This window comes from Pecten maximus, chromosome 12, assembly GCF_902652985.1.
Source record: "Pecten maximus chromosome 12, xPecMax1.1, whole genome shotgun sequence".
NCBI lineage: Eukaryota > Metazoa > Mollusca > Bivalvia > Pectinida > Pectinidae > Pecten > Pecten maximus.
The window spans coordinates 37545694-37569344 of NC_047026.1; positions in this window are offsets into that span (position 1 = coordinate 37545694).

Sequence of the window (23651 nt, forward strand, 5' to 3'; positions counted from 1 at the left end):
AAAGGACTGAAGGCTAGCAGAATTGATCCCAACATGTCTTTTATGTACCAGATACTTGATTTTGCCATGCTGATGTCTTTCATCCGTTTCTTCCATTAAGCAAACGAATTCTTGGTCGTCTAAGGTAACAAAGAGAGAGATACATTGACAGTGTCGACATACCAAAGATAACATGAAATCTATAACAACCTTTATGTTCCTCAAACTTAAAAATAACACAATACATATAGACATTGAAAATGGCAACCATAGGTGACATTTAATAATATTCATAGAAAAACTTATAGCCATTACATAACACATTATAAATTCAAAGTACAATGTTTTCCCCTACAAGTAGGTTATACAACATTTCGCCCTAGTGGGGATGTAAAAATCCGCCACAGAAGTGTGTATATCCGTATAAGATAAACACAACTTCCCCCACAAAGGCGAATATTTAGCTATATGCAATGGAATATTTAACTTCCATATACTGTATGTTATGTAACCTCATAAAAACTTCCGGGGGCTGCAACCCACCACCAGCCTAGTACAACCAACTAGATATCAACTACCAGCTGATCATGATATGTCCTGAGATCCATATAACTAACCTTTTGTATCTACATTAATTACAACAACAGCTTCAAACAATGATGAGTTACACATCTTAGACATGGAGAGTATAAAACGGGGAGATGATTTAGTGCTATTCATTTGCATTAAAGCACACATCTCCGAACAATCTCTAACAAAGCTGACCACAATATCAACATCAGCCTCTTACATTGTTCGTCGATGTTTACGTTCGAAAGAATCGATAAAGACAGCTCTACATTAACCTTGTGTTAAATGTAAGTCTGACGACTACTTTGAAAAAGTTGCCATTTCTCGATAGTAATATCACTGCTTTACCAGCCTCCAAGATGTGCTCCAAATACGCAATTTCCCTTGATCGGACGATACGGACAACTGCAAAAAATACAACACTGTATTAAGATGTCCCTATAGTAGTCACTGTGGTATCATTGAGAAGTATTTTATTTCCTTGTACTTTAAATGTGATCGATGCAAACTAAAATATCCGGTTGCTCTAGATTGACCTAGATTTACACCATTGTCGTCTCTGAAACAAAAATCGCTTACCCTCCACACAACATTTTCTTATTAACATTGCACTTTTTCACGGGTCTCCGTTTGAGTACATGTCCAGGTGAGTACATATCCAGGTGAGTACATGTATCCATTTTGTCCATACTTTACGTTCGGAATTTAGGTTTCTTAAATACGTCATTGTTATTTCATTTCAAAATATTTTATTCAATCAAGCATTTGAATTAATTTACATACAATATTTCATAATATAGATATAATTTAGATATAAAAATGGATTGGACAACAGGCTAAGCCTATACAGGTCCTTTCCGTACTTCCGTTATCATAAATATTATAAATAACCTTAGTGGTATAGTTGTATTTCTAATAAATGTAACGATATATATATTATAAATTGTTATCTTTATTTCTAGTATGTATAGAGATTTAAATTTATTATTAAACAAATTTAGGAAATGAAAATAATTATGTTTCTAAACCCGGAGTAAGTAAATTTCTTTAATCATTTCATTGAAAAGAGGCGCCACCTTATATAATCAAACGTTCTTCTGACTGAATAAATTTAGAATATATAAGATATCATATCATCCCTAACACTTCCGTGTTTACTGAATACTCGTTTCTTTTAAAACAAATTTAATGTTATAGCACTTGTAACAATAACTTAACAGCCCACTTCAAACCTTTAACAGGGGGAGAGAGTAATGTGAGGACGAGATAGCACAGTCATTACGGGGTTGTGCATGGTTCGTTTATAGTCCGTGCAATACAACAGATAGTGCACATAAGTACGGTTCCTGTGAAAAAAAAATCGAGACAGAAGTTTAATTATTTATCCATCTCGAACCACAACCAGCGCCGCGCCAGTCGTAACTTCTAGCACCGGTACAGTTATCTGACAGACCGACGGACCACCTGGACACTGCCAAAGTACGATTTGATTTCTGGCTAATTCACCAACATACCAATGTGATGGTCCAACCAGAGATACCTTACAGATTATTGGAAACTTATTTCTTACCTGACACCCTTGTTAATGATTTCGTACAGGGCATTGTTTTTGCTCTATCATTCACAAATGGAAACTAAAATAACAACATCTGTGTAGATTAAAACAGTTATACTGATATTACTGCTTATACTTTAAGAATGAAGATTAACTACAACCAGATCAATGTTTGGTGTGATTTTTGAAAAGAATTTCGTGAGCATTTAGAAATTAAACACGGGAACTTGTCACAAAATCCGAACCAACGGGCTTTAATAATGTTGTTATAATTTGTGCCCAATTCTATTTGCTTTGATTCACGACAATGAACTATTAATATCGTTAAACAGAATAAATCAAACCGACGGGCTTCACGTTTATACATTCAATCACATGTACGTGTAACACACAGATGGACCGTTGGTTGGGAGTCTGTCCAGTCCGTATCGGTTTGTATGCACCAACAGAAAAACATCTCTTTTCATATTTTTTCTGTATCTTATTTTTATTTTCCTTTTCTTTTACTGAGAGAATCAAATTGAGGTTTTCTGGGATTAGTGTTGCTTTGGAATCAGCTATTTCTACTTGTGATCAATATCAATTTAGATCAGGTTAAATTGTGTTAGAACAACCGAGGGGTGATCTCGTCTTATACCTGGCAACGTACAATGGCTGTGATGTTACATGTATCGACATGTTGCGGCCCTCTGTACAACATATTTACATATCATTATTACAGTTTGCATTCCGAAAAAAATATGAAAATGTTCCTATCCAGACAAGATAGACATTTACAACCGGCAAATACAATCAAAGGGCAAACGTCGATCAAATAGAATGTTTATTGTTGGAGGCCGGAGAAAGCAATACTGTCAATGTAGTTATTGATGTGGTTTGTCTACACGGACCGAGCTATCCAGGATGTTTGTCGCTTCTCCGTAGTTATCGGGATACTTATTCAAATTCCTAAATGTAGACTAGTTTCTTGGGTCGAGTTAGGACAAAGATTTTATTCGCACTAGCACTTTCGAGCCCATGGGACCACGGAATTCAATTCCGCGCCAGTATTGTATAATATATATTAACGTTGGTAAGGGATATTCTCTCGTATCAATGTCTAGCCTATACAAGTCCGTAGCCACTTGCAGTAACTTCATTAACAGTGTACCTTGAATGCTTAGTTGGTACACGTGTGACCGTTTATTGTTTAAAACCTCATCATCGCTAAACACGAAAGTATATACAACATTCTTACCAGCTTTTGCACTATAACATTTTCGAGATCGACTTTACATAGGATACTCTTATCCTTCCGGAACGTCTGGGGTAATTCTGTCTGGTCATTTTAAGAGGTGATATTGTTAAACAATACATATTTATTGTGAAATATAGATACACATATCTCTTGAATATATTATATATAGAATAGGCATAGGTCATGACTTCCATATTCATGTCATCCTTGCACTTGGAGAAATGAGTATTTTAGGATCAACGTACAAACAAACAAGTGGATTATATCAGCTAATATATTATCATTAATCACATCTTAATAGCGATTATCACAGTCCTTAGGACAGAACGGCGTGGATATTGTTATAAGACTAAAGTGTTGTGACATTATGGAAAGTTGAATTCTATTCAATGTTGACGCCAAATACGAATATGAACTGTTGTGATATCATGATAAGTCGAGCCGTATTCAATGTTGACACCGAATACGAATTTGGACTGTTGTGACATGGGGACAAGTCGAATTGTATTCAATGTTGACGCCGAATACGAATTTGGACTGTTGTGACATGAGAACAAGTCGAATTGTATTCAATGTTGTCGACAAATACTAAAGTCTTGACAAGCTGAGCCGTATTAAAAGTGTTTTGATAAATATCAGTCCGAACTGATCCGATACAATGTAAGTTCGTTGTTAAATACCTATATGAAATATCATGACAAGCCAATCTGTATTCAATATTGACAGTAGTTATCCAATTAAATTCTGTGATGTAAAAGCTACCAGCATAAGTTATCAAGTTACAATAGTTAGGAGATGTTAATAACATGTTGCCGTGATAGGAAGACTACCGACCGGGACAAACAGTTGCACACGGCACCATCTTCTTCAATATCATATTTACAAACATTCTTGGTTACAAGCCTATTTTATAACGAAATGATATAGACCCTGTTTGAATTACCTGATCTATAACCAGCTGTCATAAATAATTACCATCCTTTGACTGCAAATCCTGCCCCACTATCCTGCAAAACATCGTTCGTTCATGTTAGAGATAAGGTGCATGTTTTTGCTATTCACAGGCATGTTTCTGTGGTAATGAACATTTCCCAAAGATACCAAAATAATCTAATCTTTAATGGAAATGGGGAAGATGGAAATAAAATTGGGATTTATTTTTGGACAATTTTAATCTCTCATCACAATTTAGTCTAAGGGACTCTAATACAGGAAATGTTAAGAGATGATACGATGATTTGTGTTCGTATGCCTATCATTAGCCAGGAGGCCGACTACACGAGACGGTGACACGGAGAATCTGACAGGGATCCGGCAGATCGGTGTTTATCAGATCTGTGTTTATCAGATCGGTGTTTATCAGATCGGTGTTTATCAGATCGGTGTTGATCAGATCGGTGTTGATCAATTTGATCTTGTCAATAGGATATCGTACTGTATATTCAGAAAGAACGAACATTGTACAACGTCATACGCTCCGGAATTTGGAATCGTCAATTTCTGAAATCAAAAAATTGTATTAAGCTTTCCAAACTTTATATCATTTCGTTTTACTTTACTTTTAAAGGTTCATTCAATTGATAACGCATTATTAATTATTTCTCGTGAGAATTTTTACCGTTATTCTGGATTCCAAAGCGTACATGAATTTATATCAAACACCATCATACTTCCTCTTTAGGACCACGAAGCTTTAAATATTCATTGTCAACACTTAATGCATGCTGTAGAAAACATTGAAGTTGTCAGTTATCCTATCATACATATGTAGCATAAACAAACTTCCAATCAAGTTCGTAATCATTCGATTTTCTTATGTATTTCTTAACGTTTCGCATCTGCAAATGATTAAATGTCAATATTACATGGGTAAATATGTGTATCACGTGACCATTCCACTTGTATTACGTGTCGACGGATATGACGTAGCAGATAAGAACGACATGTTTGAATAATATATGCCCAAGAAAACTATCTCTACGTACAATGTCAATAACAGTCCAGTAACGTCAGACACATTAGTGGGTTTTTATTTATGCCTCGTGTATGCATAAACGTTAATTAAATATGTCTAGCTGTTCATGATGAAGCGGTATTATCATAAACAACTTGATGTATCCATTATGTATACAATATTTCATCAAACGTATGATAGAGGTCATTAAAGTGTTTAGTTAAGATGTATCCTTTCGGATCGATAAGTTGTCAACAGGAAAATGTAGAATCATAACAAAAAACGTGATTCGAACCTGGAATCGGTAAGAAAGGGGAAAATATCACCAGAGCAATTACACAAACGGAGACTAGGTTTATAGTATGAACAGAAAAGAAGTTTTATCTGTTTACATGAATTCAAGGTAAGTGATTAAAGTTCCTGTTGTAGTTGTTGACAGGATTCTCATAAATATATTATTTGATTGTGTTTAGCGGTAGACAGAGATGACTCCGTCAGACTGCATTGTTGCTTTAGTGACATTATGATACATGAGACGAGTATTAAAACTTTCGGTTGGTGTCAAGTTGTTGTATTGCCCAATGAGAAAAAAATAATGAATAGGGGAAGTCAGACAAGGACATTCCAGAACTAAAAATAGGTACAGCATGTTTATATATCGATTTCACATTTTAAAATCAGAAAGGAAGGCATATTGATGTTAATCATAAAATTCCCTCTGCCATTTTTTTCATAACAAATGACTGAATAAGGTTTTTTCAATACTACCTGAAAATTATAGTAGACGTACAAAATGAGTTTACGTACAGGTAAGACTATAGTAGACGTACAAAGTGATTTTACGTACAGGTAAGATTATAGTAGACATACAAAGTGGGTTTACGTACAGGTTAGATTATAGTAGACGTACAAAGTGGGTTTACGTACAGGTTAGATTATAGTAGACGTACAAAGTGGGTTTACGTACAGGTTAGATTATAGTAGACATACAAAGTGAGTTTACGTACAGGTAAGATTATAGTAGACGTACAAAGTGGGTTTACGTACAGGTAAGATTATAGTAGACGTACAAAGTGAGTTTACGTACAGGTAAGATTATAGTAGACGTACAAAGTGAGTTTACGTACAGGTAAGATTATAGTACACATACAAAGTGGGTTTACGTACAGGTTAGATTATAGTAGACATACAAAGTGGGTTTACGTACAGGTAAGATTATAGTAGACGTACAAAGTGGGTTTACGTACAGATAAGATTATAGTAGACGTACAAAGTGGGTTTACGTACAGGTTAGATTATAGTAGACGTACAAAGTGGGTTTACGTACAGGTAAGATTATAGTAGACGTACAAAGTGGGTTTACGTACAGGTTAGATTATAGTAGACGTACAAAGTGGGTTTACGTACAGGTTAGATTATAGTAGACGTACAAAGTGAGTTTACGTACAGATAAGACTATCAAGTTCATAATGGAATTTGTGCTTTGAAAGAAAACTCGCTGTAGTTCAAAAGTATCCGTCTCCTTGATTCTGTCTGTAACAATACTGTCCCTTGACGGTGATATCCGATATGTTGTATGACATAAAACACAACGTGCATGTATCACATATTGTTGTGTTTATACTCCGATATTGACATATTCCTTACATGTGACGGTTCGGGACATGTGTACATCCTATTATAATTGGGGTCAGCGCCTGTACCGGAAGTTTGGGATGTACTTCCTACACAATTACTTACACGTATATTCTAAGTGTACATATTTATCAGGTGGCATTTGAATGTTTCATAACAATATCAATGCATTTTGCTTATTCATTATGTCATTAGAGTACCTGGTTCTGCTGTATGCTTTATTCCAGCGAGTAGATAGTTTATTAAATTTTACTGACATTCTACGTATACTTAAAAAGTTCGTTGCGTATAAACTTTCGTTTTTGTGGTTGCTATGGAACTACGAATATGAATTTGTTTGTGTTATTGTTACACATTTGTGCATGGGCTAACTACGAAAGTTTGTACTCATACGAAATAATTAGGATTTAGATTAATATAAGCTTTAAGCTTGTTTCTAGATCCCTCACCAATGTACAATTTGCAATGTATATGTACACTTGTATTGGATATAAATAAATACTGTTTAAATTAAATAATTACGAAGCACGAAATAACAAACGAAAGTACACACAAACATTTCATCGCAGGTCCTGCTTGTCTGTGTTAAGGGACATCTATATAGCCAATCCAGTAAAAACAGTGATCTTTTACAAAACAAAACATACGAAACATGCATAGTTCAGGGGGACAAAATTAGCTCATTTGATTCGCAAATATTGCACAAACTAGCCATGTCGTTTTGCTCGCAAGTGTCTAAAACACAAAATAGGAGCATTGGTTTGACCAGATTTGACTTTACTATATGTATAAACAATGTTTCTATTTTGACCTTGTAATGCAAATGGAGGTCCTGAATGCACTGCTTAAAAAACAAACAAACAAACAAACAACTGTTCCACCGTTGAGTTCAGGGTAAACTATGCCTATTTCTGAAAAAAAGCCACAAACTCACCAGCTTAACAATTTGACTTTAAAAGGTCCTTATTATTATGTTCAGATGTCTTAAAATTATGATAAAGGAGCGTTTTTATTTATTGAATTGCCTCACTATACGACATATTTGTGTAATAATATTCACAGACGCCAATTGCATTTCAAGGTCAAAACAAAACAAAAAAAGTTTATACGTACATAGCGTAAAATCCTGTCAAAAACCCCTACCCTGTACTGCAGACTTGTGAGCATAACAACCTCGCTATTTCTTAGATTTTGTCATTTGCGTGAATTATTCCATGCTACATCTTACCACAAAGAAACACTCTAGAAGACACTGATAGCAATTATAGCAAATTATTGATGATTGTAAGAAACTACATGTCCAAACAAACATTTTGGTATATCACATGACTCTTTTTGTGCAAATCTTTAGATATTTATACGTGTTTGAATTTCAACATTATTCTGTTATATAGATGACCCTTAAAGTACCTCTGATTCTTTCCTGTCAGTACCCTGTAAAGATGTATCGGTACTCTATAGGGGGAAACTAAAGTTCCTTTACTAAGATTTTCTTTAACCCCCCCCCCAAAAAAAAAAAAAACACACAAAAAAAAACGTCCCCATGGAAACATTCAAGTTAAAGAATTAAATTAAGTTAAGAAACTCTGGTAAAACCATGGCCTTGAATGAGTTCACAATGACAACGGTAACAAATAGGTTTATTATGCAGTCCGTCATCAGCTGGAATTGACGGTGGATGACGAACAGGCCTAATGAGGCCTACTTACACAGACATCAACTTAATTGGTGAGGTAAGAACTATGTTTAGAACGCAATGTTCTGAGATGCACGAAGTTGTCTTATTCTGTGTTACATCATAATTGCTAAATCTAGAGCGTGCTATTATGAATGACTTACGATAAGGTCTATAATGTAAATTTGTATGATTAGCTACACCTAGGTCGGCCTGTATCGTCATATCATCAACAGCATTGATCTCATTCTCTACGTCAACAAAGCCAATACAAGTATACAAACAATCTTGTAAACTGACTTTGTTGGTTTAATATATAACGAATAGTGTGCGTCTTCGTTTGTATCTCAGCAAACAAATCTTAACAAACACACAGATATTAATATGAATGCGAATAATTGCGCAAAATAAATATTCTCGATAGCTATATCAGGATGTATAAAGCTGGCATGTTTTGAAGTAGAACATTTTGCGTTCGGGTACATGTCCATTTACGTCAATCATATATGTAAATATACATTAGTAATTCAGTAAACACCAATCGAGAGTCAGATTCTTGTAAATATTTAAGATTGATTTAGTTTGGTATTTTAATGGTGTCACTGTACGATGTTGTGTGTCGTTGCTCTATAGGATATTGCTTTAGGTATACCTAAGGGCATGCCGAAGTGGGTTGATTATCTACAGATAGTTATAAAACATCCACGTACATCTTGTGTTTCTGGAGACATCATTATATCGTCGTTTTTTTTCAGATTTTTTAGACAAAAGCAGAAAAATCCAGTGTTCCGGAGACTTGAATATAGCTGCAGTGCCCAGTTTTGTTATGCGCATGACTGTATCAATAGGCTTCCGGTCTGTTGATGAATGTGACACCAATTATAGGTCTAAGAGTGCAGACAGGAACAACATTGTTCAGGAAGATACTAGAGTCTGTTGATGTGTTAATTGTCTGTGACATCACACTGGACACTATACTCGACAAGTGTTAGATCGTATTTAATCTTAGACACGCATGATGTGTCTATGATTGTTGCTATCTTACACATGTAGTACAGACTATTTAGACAAATACATGTAGTTTGTTCATTTTATTTTAATGAATTCTTTACATGTACCCGCGCACACGAATGCTTGACATAGAACATAAGTGCGAACCAATAAGTAACGAATGAGAAACAACGGCGTAAAACCACCGAACGCCGAAACAAAACCTAAACTACACAAAACAAACAGAACCTTTTACAGATCTATGACCTTGGTATCGCCCTAGTGCGTCGCCATTGTTTTTTTTAATTCTAACATTCAGTATGTGACAAAAAAATAGCAATTCCAGTATAACTTTTTTTATCATTATTTTCTTTCCTATGGATCTGCTTCGAGTTGACATTCCAGATCCTAAGCACATACGGAATGCTAAGTTTCCTCTTACATTTTTGTCCAGTCTCCCGTGATTAAGTGCAAGTGTAATGGAATTGATTTTTGAAGAAGATAATTTTGAAGCTTTTTATTGAAATAGTTCCAAATTTAGGTTGTTTAATTCCAACTGCAATAGCGATAATGACAGCAATAGATGTGTATACTTTAATAATCGCAAATACTTTAGTAAAGCGCATTTTAGCCATATCACTCACATATTGTGACGTAACCTCCGTAATGTGAAGTCACTGCCATCCGGTCCAGAATGTGGAGCGCGCACTGTCTGCCATTCGGTTGTCACACAACCCACAACACTTTCAGAGCTAAAAATAGCAAATAGTGAAAGGTTGAAGAAAAGACCCTCGTAATGAAAGCTCTTTCTTCCTACAAACAAGATAATCATATTTTTAGGATATCTAATATATAGCCTACATTTTTAGGATGTAAGCAAATGGCAGCATACTACACGGAGAAAATATATAACAGGCAGTAAGTACCATTAAATTAATGATATGTTGACAGTAATGCACAATAGACAGTAAGTAATGACATGTTGACAGTAGTACATAACAGAGGTAAGTACCATTAAATTAATTACATGTTGACAGTAGTACACAACAGACAGTACGTACCATTAAATTAATGACATGTTGACAGTAGTACACAACAAATAGTAAGTACCATTAAATTAATGACATGTTGACAGTAGTACACAACAGACAGTAAATACCATTAAATTAATGACATGTTGACAGTTGTACACAACAGACAGTACGTACCATTAAATTAATGACATGTTGACAGTAGTACACAACAGACAGTAAGTACCATTACATTAATGACATGTTGACAGTAGTACACAACAGACAGTAAGTACCATTAAATTAATGACATGTTGACAGTAGTACACAACAGACAGTAAGTAATGACATGTTGACAGTAGTACACAACAGACAGTAAGTACCATTAAATTAATGACATGTTGACAGTAGTACACAACAGACAGTAAGTACCATTAAATTAATGACATGTTGACAGTAGTACACAACAGACAGTACGTACCATTAAATTAATGACATGTTGACAGTAGTACACAACAGACAGTAAGTACCATTAAATTAATGACATGTTGACAGTAGTACACAACAGACAGTAAGTAATGACATGTTGACAGTAGTACACAACAGACAGTAAGTACCATTAAATTAATGACATGTTGACAGTAGTACACAACAGACAGTAAGTACCATTAAATTAATGACATGTTGACAGTAGTACACAACAGACAGTAAGTAATGACATGTTGACAGTAGTACACAACAGGCAGTCAGTACCATTAAATTAAGTGACATGTTGACAGTAGTACACAACAGACAGTACCATTAAATTAATGACATGTTGACAGTAGTACACAACAGACAGTAAGTACCATTAAATTAATGACATGTTGACAGTAGTTCACAACAGACAGTACGTAACATTAAATTAATGACATGTTGACAGTAGTACACAGGGACACTATATACAGTAAGTACCATTAAATTAATGACATGTTGACAGTAGTACACAACAGAGAGTCAGTACCATTAAATTAATGACATGTTGACAGTAGTACACAACAGACAGTACGTAACATTAAATTAATGACATGTTGACAGTAGTACACAACAGACAGTAAGTAATGACATGTTGACAGTAGTACACAACAGACAGTAAGTAATGACATGTTGACAGTTGTACACACTAGACAGTAAGTACCGTTAAATTAATGACATGTTGACAGTAGTACACAATAGACAGTAAGCAGTAAGTAGGACGTTGTCGCTTAAATAATTCCATAGAGATGTTTTATCCCCACTTCTAACCATTGACGTCAATACAATGTAGTGTACAGGATAAGCATAGCCAACAACGTCTTGATTAAATTACATAACCCATAAAAAGGTATTTTTTCAGCGTACGCATATAGCGAATGCCGAACAAGTCAATGAAGAACACTGATGACATTAATAGTGCCCAAGACAATGGTTGAGGTGGTGTGTTTTGTGGAACACCTAATCAATACGAGAATGGTATAGGATTGCGTTTTTACAGAGATATAAGCAGGTTGATTACTCAGGGACAAAATTACAATCCCCACTTTATACCTAACACTGATCTGATTAAATTGGTTCCCAGGGCGGATACCTGGTGGCACTAGGCTACCATGTCAATGACCTAATTGGAGCACGTGTCCAAGTGACAGTTTTAGTCCAACATCCGAAAACCAGGAACTTAAAACTATAACAATATTGGCAAAGTGTCATACACAAGTGCACTGCTTATACTTGAGTGGTAATTTCAGTGGACATATGTTTTCAACGATATTGCAACTATTATAGAAAATGGGAAATATATGTTTGCAAACAGTTGTATGAAATACAAATAAGTGAAGCTGTTAATTGATTGTAAATATAAACATGAAAGTTTAAGTGATCAATAATGTTTTGAAATCTAAACATCCTCTTAACAGAAATTGTTTAAAGCGTTTACTTTGTAATATCCAAAAATAGTATATTTGCCAGTGACCTCTGTGGTGTTCACCATCGAGTTAATCTTACACATGTTTCTCTTACAAAGTAGATGATGATGGAGAGAAGGGAGGGAGCGACTGGTAGTGTAAAGGGATACCTATGCCTGTTGAGTAACATTACATATCTGTTTGCTCTGGCTACTTCTCCACTATACACTTACAGCGCAACACCTTCAAATTATAGGGAATATCAAAATTGTTGTAATTTCATTACGCAAACTATCAAACCGTATATTTAGATATCTCGATCAAACCAATCAAACTCTTATAATTAAACTTACAATAATTATAACTGATAATATATATTAGTCGAATAGTTTCATATTCATTGTCCAATTTTAAATGTTGAATTGTGTTATGCTTGATGATTTTTGAAATTTTGAAATTATTGCATATTAGGAAAATTATTGGACTATTATATTAGGTTGTACCTCCCGATCCAGAGTAATAGAAGGACAAAATAACGAAATGTTACATTTTAATTTATTTTTTGTTATACTTATAATCTTCCAGTGTTTGTACGCAGAATGCTGCTTCCTGATTGGTTGAGAATTTTGTTCATACCTCTATGAAAAAAATCCGAAAATGGCGCGATATGTGACGTCACAATACGGCCATTGACATTGCGTATTGATTTGTTTGGTTTGGTTTGGTTTATTTTGTTTAACGTCATATTAACAGCTAAGGTCATTTAAGGACGGCCTCCCGTGCGTGCGACATGCATGCGTGTGGTGAGTGCGTATGTGAGTTTGGGGAGGTTGCGGTATGTTCGTGTTAAGTATTGATTTGTGAAAAAGAATCCCTTATAAGATCAGTTCACGTGTACATAAAACATGTTTTATTTTTTTGATTTTGAAATCAATTTCAAAAATTAATTATAAGCGTTGATGTCAATTATTTTTTTAGTTTCATAGGGGTATGAAAAAAAATTCGCTACGCGGTTTCATACAGGTTGCAAACATTTTCAAACCCCAATGAAACTAAAACGAAATAACATAAACTAAAAAGAAATAACATAAATGCTTAAATATACCCTACATTTGAATGGTAGTTTGTGTTTTCTGTACAGTATTCGTTGTTATGCTAGTTGGTTTCTTGTGTAAGCCCAGCAAAGAGACTGTGTTGTACTGTTCGAATGTCGTATAACTGCATTGTACACAGTGTACCTACGCATTCTATTGATCCAATACAGAAAAGTCTTATCATTTTAAGAGTTATTGAACTTTACTCTCACATCGCATATGACCTAATATACGTTCGGGGTATGAGTTTTAGACTTTACAGAATCAAGCAAAGATCCCTTTCCGGGGATCACAAACTATCATATGCTGACGTGGTAATGGCCAAGACAAGATCGTCCTTGAGAGCATGTGTCTTCTTTGTGCTGTCCAATGAAGTCAATATAAGCCTGACGTTTGACGGAACGATAAACCAAGCGGAAAAAAAAAATTGTCTTTTTTATTAGGCATGTTTTTATGTATATATATGTAAATACTGTAGCCTAGAGAAGCAGACATTCTATTATATAAATATATTTTAAATCGCATGATCAGAAGGTTTAGTTTTATCCTGGCAGCATGGGACACCAGTTCGACAATATTTTCCCATCATAGAGCCAAGAAACTACCCCCATTGTATACAAATGCCTTGTAATCTATTTGTCATTCGATTTCAATATGTAGATGTTTAACTCATTGTCTCTTTGCGAGTAGGTCTTTGATCTTATTTTGATTTGTTCAGAGTATCAAGGTATACGAGCCCACCATTTATCTTGGGCGTACACACATCTGATTTTTCCCATGTGTATCAAATCAGCCTAGCCGTGCTTAAATCTTTTATTACATTTTAAAACGCTAAGTCCAAGGTTGGAGATCGTTGACGTAATCATGTAATCAGGTGGAGAGGAGTTTCAGTATATCTTCACTTGGCGTTAATCAATTTTGATCTCTCCTGTTCATAGTTAGACTTTCAATATATACACTGCACATATCGGGACGAAGGGAGACAAGGATATTCCAGACTGCAAAGCGGGATAGGTTTGTCGGTGTATAATGCATCATAAATTCATTCTTCTGAATGTTTGTAATAGAAACTTAACATGTTTTATGATTTCTGTAAATAGCAGAACGAATCATATTTTATTTTATTTCAATTTTATCTCTCTGATTCATAGAAATTCACTTTGGGGAACAGCTGGTTAGTTTCCTCAAGTGACTACGTATAGATAGTGTTTGACAAGTGACCGTCGTCAGCACTAACCGGTACGGGCCATTACGTTTTCTTTATGACGTAACGTCATTGGGTAATCGTAAACGATTGTGAAATAGAAATAGATAGCAAATACTGAAGTAATCAATTAATATAATTCGAAAGTTAAGCACATTGTAATATAAGGTTTCCCAATGCATTTGGTGTTATTTTGCCTATTGCATCTACCTCTGCTTTAATATATTCTAAGACCTTCCACAATAGTGTGATTAATGACCTAAATAGGATATATTACACTGGAAGAATTATAACCAAAATAATAATTAGTACATTGATTCCTATCTATTTATCATTTTCAATCTCTATTTTCAATTCATTTTGAGACGAGACCAAATCTGATGGCATATATTTTCGGAAATAAATACCATAGTCCGACAATTTTGATAACTTCTTATGTGTCTCACACGGGTCCATCATACATGTTGTATATCGATCTAATTATGCACACGTGATTTATGAATGCCTCGATCCAATATTCCTTCCATAATCGCCTGACTTAACACTGGACATTGTGGCGTTCTATAAGTGGCTGCTGGGGATTCTTGTTGTTTTTCTAGCATCAATTTAACCCTAATTTACTGACCTCTGGACATCATGTACTTTTGAAGCACATCCATCAAAATGGACATTTAGGTTATAGGTTATTTCTGTCTCTTATGCTTGTTTATCATGTAGGTCAAAGACGCCATTCCTTATGATTCCCTGTGCTGGAGTTAACCGACCCCTTGTCTAGTTATTACAAGATTTAATACAGTGGAATCGAGATACATAGCTATAATTTGTCTATACTGAAAAGGAAAACCCACAAGAAATGTCAGGAAATTGTAAATATGCCTTCGCGGGAGGGAGGGAGTGTATATCCTCATGAGCTTTAATTCCTTAGTTTGTCCTAAATCTGCTCTGTAATTACAAATCTGCAAAATAATAATGATTTAACTCAATTTTGTAATGTTTGTGGATATTTAATGAAGAACAAATCAGTAAATGTGTGTGACAGTTCAAACAAATATTGGACCTAGCATGCGAGTCACCACGTCAATTTCAAAGAATTATAGAAAGAATACACAATAGTAAGTGTAAACACCACTTCCTGAGACAACCAGTTAACTACAACATGTAATATGTATAACTAGGCCTCTCATGAAGTAGTGACTGTACTAACACATACTGACTGTTGACATGTAGTCAAAGCCGAAAGTTTGAATCAAAATCAATCAGCCGGGGCAACATCTTAAAAAGTAACATATTTACATGGAGATCATTCTAAAAGTACTTGGTGAAGTAAGTCTCGTTTGTATTGTTGACGACACCAGCATGTTGAACAAGGCAGCAAAACGTTAAAGAATGAAAAGAATGACAGAAAAAACGAGAAGGGAAGAAAATGAAGATTTCAAGATGAAAGTGGCAAAGATTCATTTGGTAAGAGGGTTGAATCCAGGCCACCTACCAGAGGAAACATTTGGTAAGAGGGTTGAATCCAGGCCTCCTGCGAGAGGAAGCATTTGGTAAGAGGGTTGAATCCAGGCCTCATGCGAGAGGAAGCATTTGGTAAAAGGGTTGAATCCAGGCCACCTGCGAGAGGAAGCATTTGGTAAGAGGGTTGAATACAGGCCACCTGCGAGAGACAGCATTTTGCAATAGGGGTGAATACAGGCCACCTGCGAGAGACAGCATTTTGCAATAGGGGTGAATACAGGCCACCTGCGAGAGACAGCATTTTGCAATAGGGGTGAATACAGGCCACCTGCCAGAGGAAACATTTGGTAAGAGGGATGTAATAAAGTGTTATTTTGTGCAGACCAAGAATGTTGTGCTTGGTGCAGACCCAAAGTGTTGTGCTTGGTTCAGACCCAGAGTGTTGTGCTTGGTGCAGACCCAGAGAAGACAATGTTCCAATAGAAGATATGTCTACGAGGAAGGTAACATCCGTATCGTTTACACGAAAATTTATATAACTGTATTGGTGTATGTCAAAGTGCATCACGTACATGCATATATTAGCCGGTATTTTCTGTTTAAACCGTGGTCCAAATTAATAAAAATCAATAAAATGTTTATTCTTACAGCAGTATTGGTTTATCTGTTGCTAAATCTGTTATTATGACCCATCATATTTAAGTGTTGTTTGTTCACGTTGTGGTCCTCTTTTTGTGAATATAAAATACAACGTTAATATAAATCACATTTTATCTGTCATCTTCTATTTGTATTTCTTCTTGTGGAAGTGAAATAGTCGTCAGATGATCTATGTTACATGCACGTGAAAAATAATGGCATGGATGTTGTCATTCTATAAACCTTATCTATACACATCAATAATCGATTGTCTTACCCCGTATGCTTTGCATAGTGTGGTAGCTCGGCCATGGATTGGGATATCTTTGTTTCAATTTAGATTGTAAACTATACATTAACATATCAAGTATTACTGTAAACTACATATTTTAGTTGTAATCTTATCTTATCGCTTTTCGCTTTTGAAGCATTGCGCTAAATAATCATTGTGCTGATTACATGATCTCTCTCTGCTATTCCTACAGAAAATAAAAGGAATGCTCCCATTCTTCATTGCGCTAATTCGTTGTAATTTGAAAATGCGCGAATATTTGATTGCGCCAAAATTAATACGTGTCAAGTATTTCATAGATTAGGCAATACATCCTAGGAATGCAATTTATAGTGAGGTCAAAGTATTCTAGTATATTGTCGTATTTCACACGTCTGGTTGAAATTCTTACCACGTGGTTCCAATATTTAATAATATGACGTCACATGGGTTTTATACCTAAGCGAAATATCTTCCTTTGTCATATCAATATTGTAATTTAATAGTAAATCTATCCTTTTTTCCAAGTATGTATTTAAGCATTTTTTTAGTTCTCTGGGGCTGTTTATAGCCCCCGAGAACTATAGCCATCGGTCGAAAAATTTGCTGCTTTGCACCTTGTAAACATATTTTTAGCCTTACTGTGCACTTTTTGCTGTATGTTTTATAGAGAGTATTCTGTATCAAAATATGTTATACCAGATCACGTAGTTTGAGTATATAAAATGGAAATAGAAATACCCAAGGCAGTACGAAACATACTTTTAGGTATTTCTCTATCCATATATTATATAGATCATTACTAGGTGTCGTTGTATATATCATAACAGGAAACGTATTACTTATTACATATTCCTGAGACCTAAGATTGATGGTAATTATGGTTTGATATCATTGTATATTCCACGCTTTTCTTTCGAAATGTCCAATTACACTGCTATAAGTGGATGGACGAACAGCTAACGTGGCGACTGTTGGCCTGCTACCGAGAGTCGCGTGAGACAAGTACAGAATGGGACATAGTTATCTAGTATGTATTACTACGGAGGTTTTATAGGATAGCCGACACGGGTCTATCATCATACACAAATATACTATAAACACTTGTATAAATGACTTTAATGTACCCATTAAGACAGCGGTCTATAGAAATGTGATGACACTTTATCAGTGGTGTACTACAAAATGTCAAGACAAGGCGAAACGTAAAAAAGTTATCGATTTATTGTAATGTTTATTAATAGCGGTTTCCGTCATAGTACAATGGGATAGAGGAATTTGTTTTAAACTAGAAAATACATAATAAAATACGAGTTTAATTAGATTGGTTTGTTAATGGAATACGGATCTATATTCTATAAAAGGATACAAACATTTTAACGTCAATAAATACAATGGTGTCAAATTTAGAAGGATGTAAACTATATCGTTGATGTTTATAATTATGCTGACGTACTTCATATTGTCTATTTTCTCACGTTGACCAGACACAGACTCTCCAGGGAGATGTAAAACTGTGAACTAAGCTGGGCATCCCATCTATTAACAAGCCCTGATGGGAAGGAATGGTGTACAAACACAGCTGACATACAACCAATCAATCAAGTTAATATTCTCAATCTAGATGGTCATTTTTCTCATAACGTCGTGTCTAGCTCCACATCCCGTGCTCTGGTCGGCGGGAGAAGAGTGTCATTCTTGCACGTAGATGTACAATCATGCTCCCAATCCTGTGCTCCAGTCGCCGAGAGAAGAGTGCCATTTTGTCACGTGTGTGTGTCCCTATCCTGTCTCTATTACCAGTATACACCATAAGTATACCGTTATTAGGATCAAGGTTTTTCACGAATCACCTGGTCCATATTCCGGTTACGTATACCGTATCGTTAGGATTATGTCAATGTTCTACTGCTGTGGAAACGTTGTATGGTTGTAGGAGCCAAGAGATTATTTACTGGGATGGCATATCTTTAAGATATTATGCATTTACATCCAACTGTGTAAAATGATGTTGATTTAGTGTCAAATTGGACTGCGATTCTTTAATTTCAGTCTCTATTTTGCATTTTTTTCTCTGATAAATGTTTTGAGTTCTTTATAATGTGCTTTATGTTTCATTTCTGTTCTTACATTATATTAAACATTTTAAGCTCTGGTTTTGGCAATATTATGATTTTTTCTGTGATTTCTTCTACGTTGCAGAGTCGGGGCATCACCGATTCTGATCAGCTGTCCTTTTGGGGTTTTTTTTTCCATCTGTCATCATGTTACCATATTCCTAGATGCACGTCCGTCTCTGTGGCGCTCGGCGATGCCAATCACAGGACGATGGTAGATATGTACCTAATGAAGCTGTGATTTGATTGGTGGGCGGTTTACTCTGACACCTCAGTCAAGCGACGATTAGATCTGTATTAACCCTGGCCGTCTGCCTTGCCATCTCAGACAGTAAGGCATGAAATCCCAATGCCGTTTACAGACATGAATCATGAATATGGATGTGGATCTATATCACGTATGTATACAACTATTCCAGTGGTCAGAGACATTATACAAGCCTTACATTTCCTGTTTAGTCAGACGACGATATGTGGTTATATCACCATGCAATCTCGCTAGCGACTCTGAAGCTCTAAGAATGTGTTTGCTGATTTCAAAGAACCTTCGACAAGAAAATGCATGTCTATTCAAAGAGTTTGAAAATAACTCTCTCCTTTGACCGCCCTAAAGTTATTGGGTGAAGGGCATTTGTGAAAGGTTTTGTAATTGATTTCAGTTACTTATGTATATGGAGTACATGCAGATGCCAATTAAACAAAAATTCACGTATATCATAATTAAACAAAAGAAATCATATTCCTAACAATTAAACGAAAAAAATAATATTCATAACAATTAAACAAACAAGCAGCGAATATATTCCCTTGCTGACCTAATTACTCATAAAAACAAAATGTCTTGACATTAGGTATGCTGTTTATTTATAAATAGCCTAATTCAAGTAATAATGGAAATCACACAAAACTCATTAATAAAAACACTTGTGTGATTGATATGTATTTACATCCATACTTATCACTCAACAAAGCAAATAAAAAAAACACCACGAGGGGGCAGAAATGGCGTGTCGTCATTATTGATAATTTATAGACGTATATATATATAGGACGTGTGTCGTAAGGTGAGGGAAGCCAGGAGTTTTGTTTGATCTTCATTGACTATCGACATGAAATGACAACTATCCTTATTAAAAAGAGATATGTTGTTCCGTACAGTAGGCAGGTATTGTTGTCCCGCCTGTTAATTCCACATTAGTATACACTGATTGTGGAATGATAACTCCCTATGTCCCGTGGTTTATCGATAAATACTAGGTACTCATCCTTGAAATGACCCCATAAGCTTTTGATGCATTCCGTCTCTACCAGAAGCTATATCTGTGACAGGACATTATTTTATACACCCTCATGTCGTACTAACTCCAACAGCACTATATGCAGATTTAATGTCCGTGTGCAGCTGCAAATATTTTATTTTATATATATCCACATGCATGTTCGATAATAAAGTATGATTACCATAAAGTGCAGCGTCAGTTCGATTTTTATTATCTTTCTCTCAAATAGAATATAATAAAACGTTTTTGTAATCAAGTGTACGGTAACACTTATCGACTCCATTGGACATGCTCATCGCTCTAGCTCTAATATCCACTAATCAATTGTCAAGTGAGTTAACATCCAATTGGAATGCTTAATATCTCATTAATATATCGAACTGTTTGGAAATTATTTTTGCCAAATATACTCCCAATAGATTCAAGATATTTTGTTTTGTTAATAAGCTTCATCGGCGTGAAGTGGTTCATCATATTCCGTCATAGATTTGGGAATATAAACCGAATGATTCATTGTAAAACAATCACCTTGCCAATCAGTGTTCCGTTAGGTATGTAGTCGATCACTCCCTATACAAATTTAATGGCGCGAGATAATCGGCTATCAGATTAACAGATAGTATCACAGTAACATCATGTCAACTGAAAATGAAATTACAACACCAATATATAATAACAATATTGATAACTTTATTGATGAAATAAAAATATTGATGATTGTATTTGGTATAGAGGTAATATTGATAATTTTATTTAATATAATAGTAACATAGATGATTGTATTTGATTAAATAATAACATTGATGAAAGTATTTGATATATTAGATACATGTATATTGATTGCTGTATTTGATATAAGGTAATATTGATATAATGGTAATAATTATGATTGTATTTGATATGATAATAATAATAATGAATTTGTCTGAAGCTGTTTTTTAAACTTGTAATTCCCGAAAAATAGCGAGTGCTGACAAAATGATCACTTTAATCATAGCAAGTTATATACTTATATATCTACTTATATGTACCGTTACACACACTTAAACATGCTTCTACTTAGTATAATTCATGATGTTCGAAACAGTTTGACCCTCATTGTTATTTCTTTATCATTGATAAGTTCCCCCTCATACAAACTGTGCATGCGCATACTTGTGTAGTTCGTGCTCTATGTAACTGAAATAAGCATCATGAATCATGTCTTCGGTTTACAGGTTTACATTTTAACTATATTCACGGGGAAAAGGATTTATGATGTAAAATCTTCACTGACCCTGTCCTGGTCAGTGCGTTTGGTTTATTTTGTTTAACATCCTATTAAATGCGATGGTCATTTAAGGACGCGTCTGGTCCTGAAGGGTTTAAGGATGATGCCGGCGGCCTCAGTTGCATGTTCGTAAGAGACGTCGAAATTTGGGAGGTTGTCTTTTCTCCACTTTCTGAACAGCTTCCTTCTTCCTTATGCCAGTCTTGATATTGCTCTACTTTGGACCTTTAGTTGAGCGTTCGCCGCTGTAAGGGAAGATTTTAAGTTATGTCCACTAAAGAAGATAGCTCAGAGTCTGAAAATTGATAGTCACTGCTCAGTTTTTTGGGAGTTGGACGACTAATTCGCCGTTGTCAGTATGATGTGGCCGGGTGTGGTGTCCCGATAGGTGTCTTTGGTGGTATGTTTCACTGAGATAGCACTATAAAATCGGCTATCACAAGAGGACAAACACAAACATACTTCAGCCTCCCAAAACACACACTCATCAGACGCATGCGGCTTCGACACCTTACATGGCCTTATCTTGTGTTCATCATTCTCTTCTAGGGTATTGTCTTATCAGGTAGCAAACCATACCATGTTAGAATCTTCTAGACCGGCAGAAGTCCACATGGAGTTTCCTAGACAAGTATACATTCCGAGCCACTCTCTCTGGGGTGATGTCGTATCATTAATTCTTAGAAGCGCCTCCATGACCCTGATCATTTGGATTCATATGTCTGATTGATTTCGATAAGCCAACAGTCGACAGTCCGTCGATACTGGGTCGATGACGTCATGGAGTGACATTTTAGGCTAATTGTATAAAGCCCTATGTCATTTGTTACAATATCAGGTCGAACTTTACTGAAATGAAACATCAGCCAAGAGGAAGATATTGCCTATTGACCACATCTATTGGTGAACAGATAAAAGAGGATACTAATCCATCAGACTTATGAACCAGTATATATTTAGGATTGTTTGTTGGGATTCATCTACCCTATTCCCATTCCAACACTTGCGTACGTTTTCGAAAGCAGCAGAAATTTAAACGGGAATCAAACTTAATTTACACAGAGGCCCATAAAAGCGACGAGGACAAGACAAGTTGTATTTAGGTGAAGGTATGGACACTGAACTGATCTATTGGGTCATGTTTGTACCTGTTACGATCTGATTCGGAGATAGAATTGATTAATTTCGATGTTATCTAGTTAATTAATAATGTATTTATTTTGTTTTAATCTTATTTATCGCTAACGACCAGCATGACATTAAAACCTTTTTACCAATAAGGACGTGTCAGGTTTCAATATATGTTGATAATTTTGCCATACGAGATTCGTCCATAGTAACATGCACCCGAGCCTAGGTCGGTGAATGAAGGCTAGTGATCTATTTACACTAGAATTCCCCTGCTGTGTCGTATTAAATCTGTACATGTTTGTTACTCATTCTCTATGACAAAGTAATTAAAACACTGCATTAACGTTCTTCGATATTAGCATTTCCGATGTATTATTTATCTGAGTCCTGATTTCCCTGGGGTATATCCAAAATCACAAATTTGAAAAAAAAAGTTAAATGTTTGTCTTGTCTTTACATCAGTATCTGCTAGATGGACTACTTGTTTGTAATGACGTCAGCATGACTTATAGATTAATATTCTACATTAGTATCGGATGGTTTTTCTTTCTAGAACGTTATTTGCTAAAAGTAATGACTCATTTTGCTGAATAATAGAAGTCATTCACTACAGTTAATGTAAGTATCGTACCAGTTAGAAATAAGGCAATAGTCCCTTTGAAT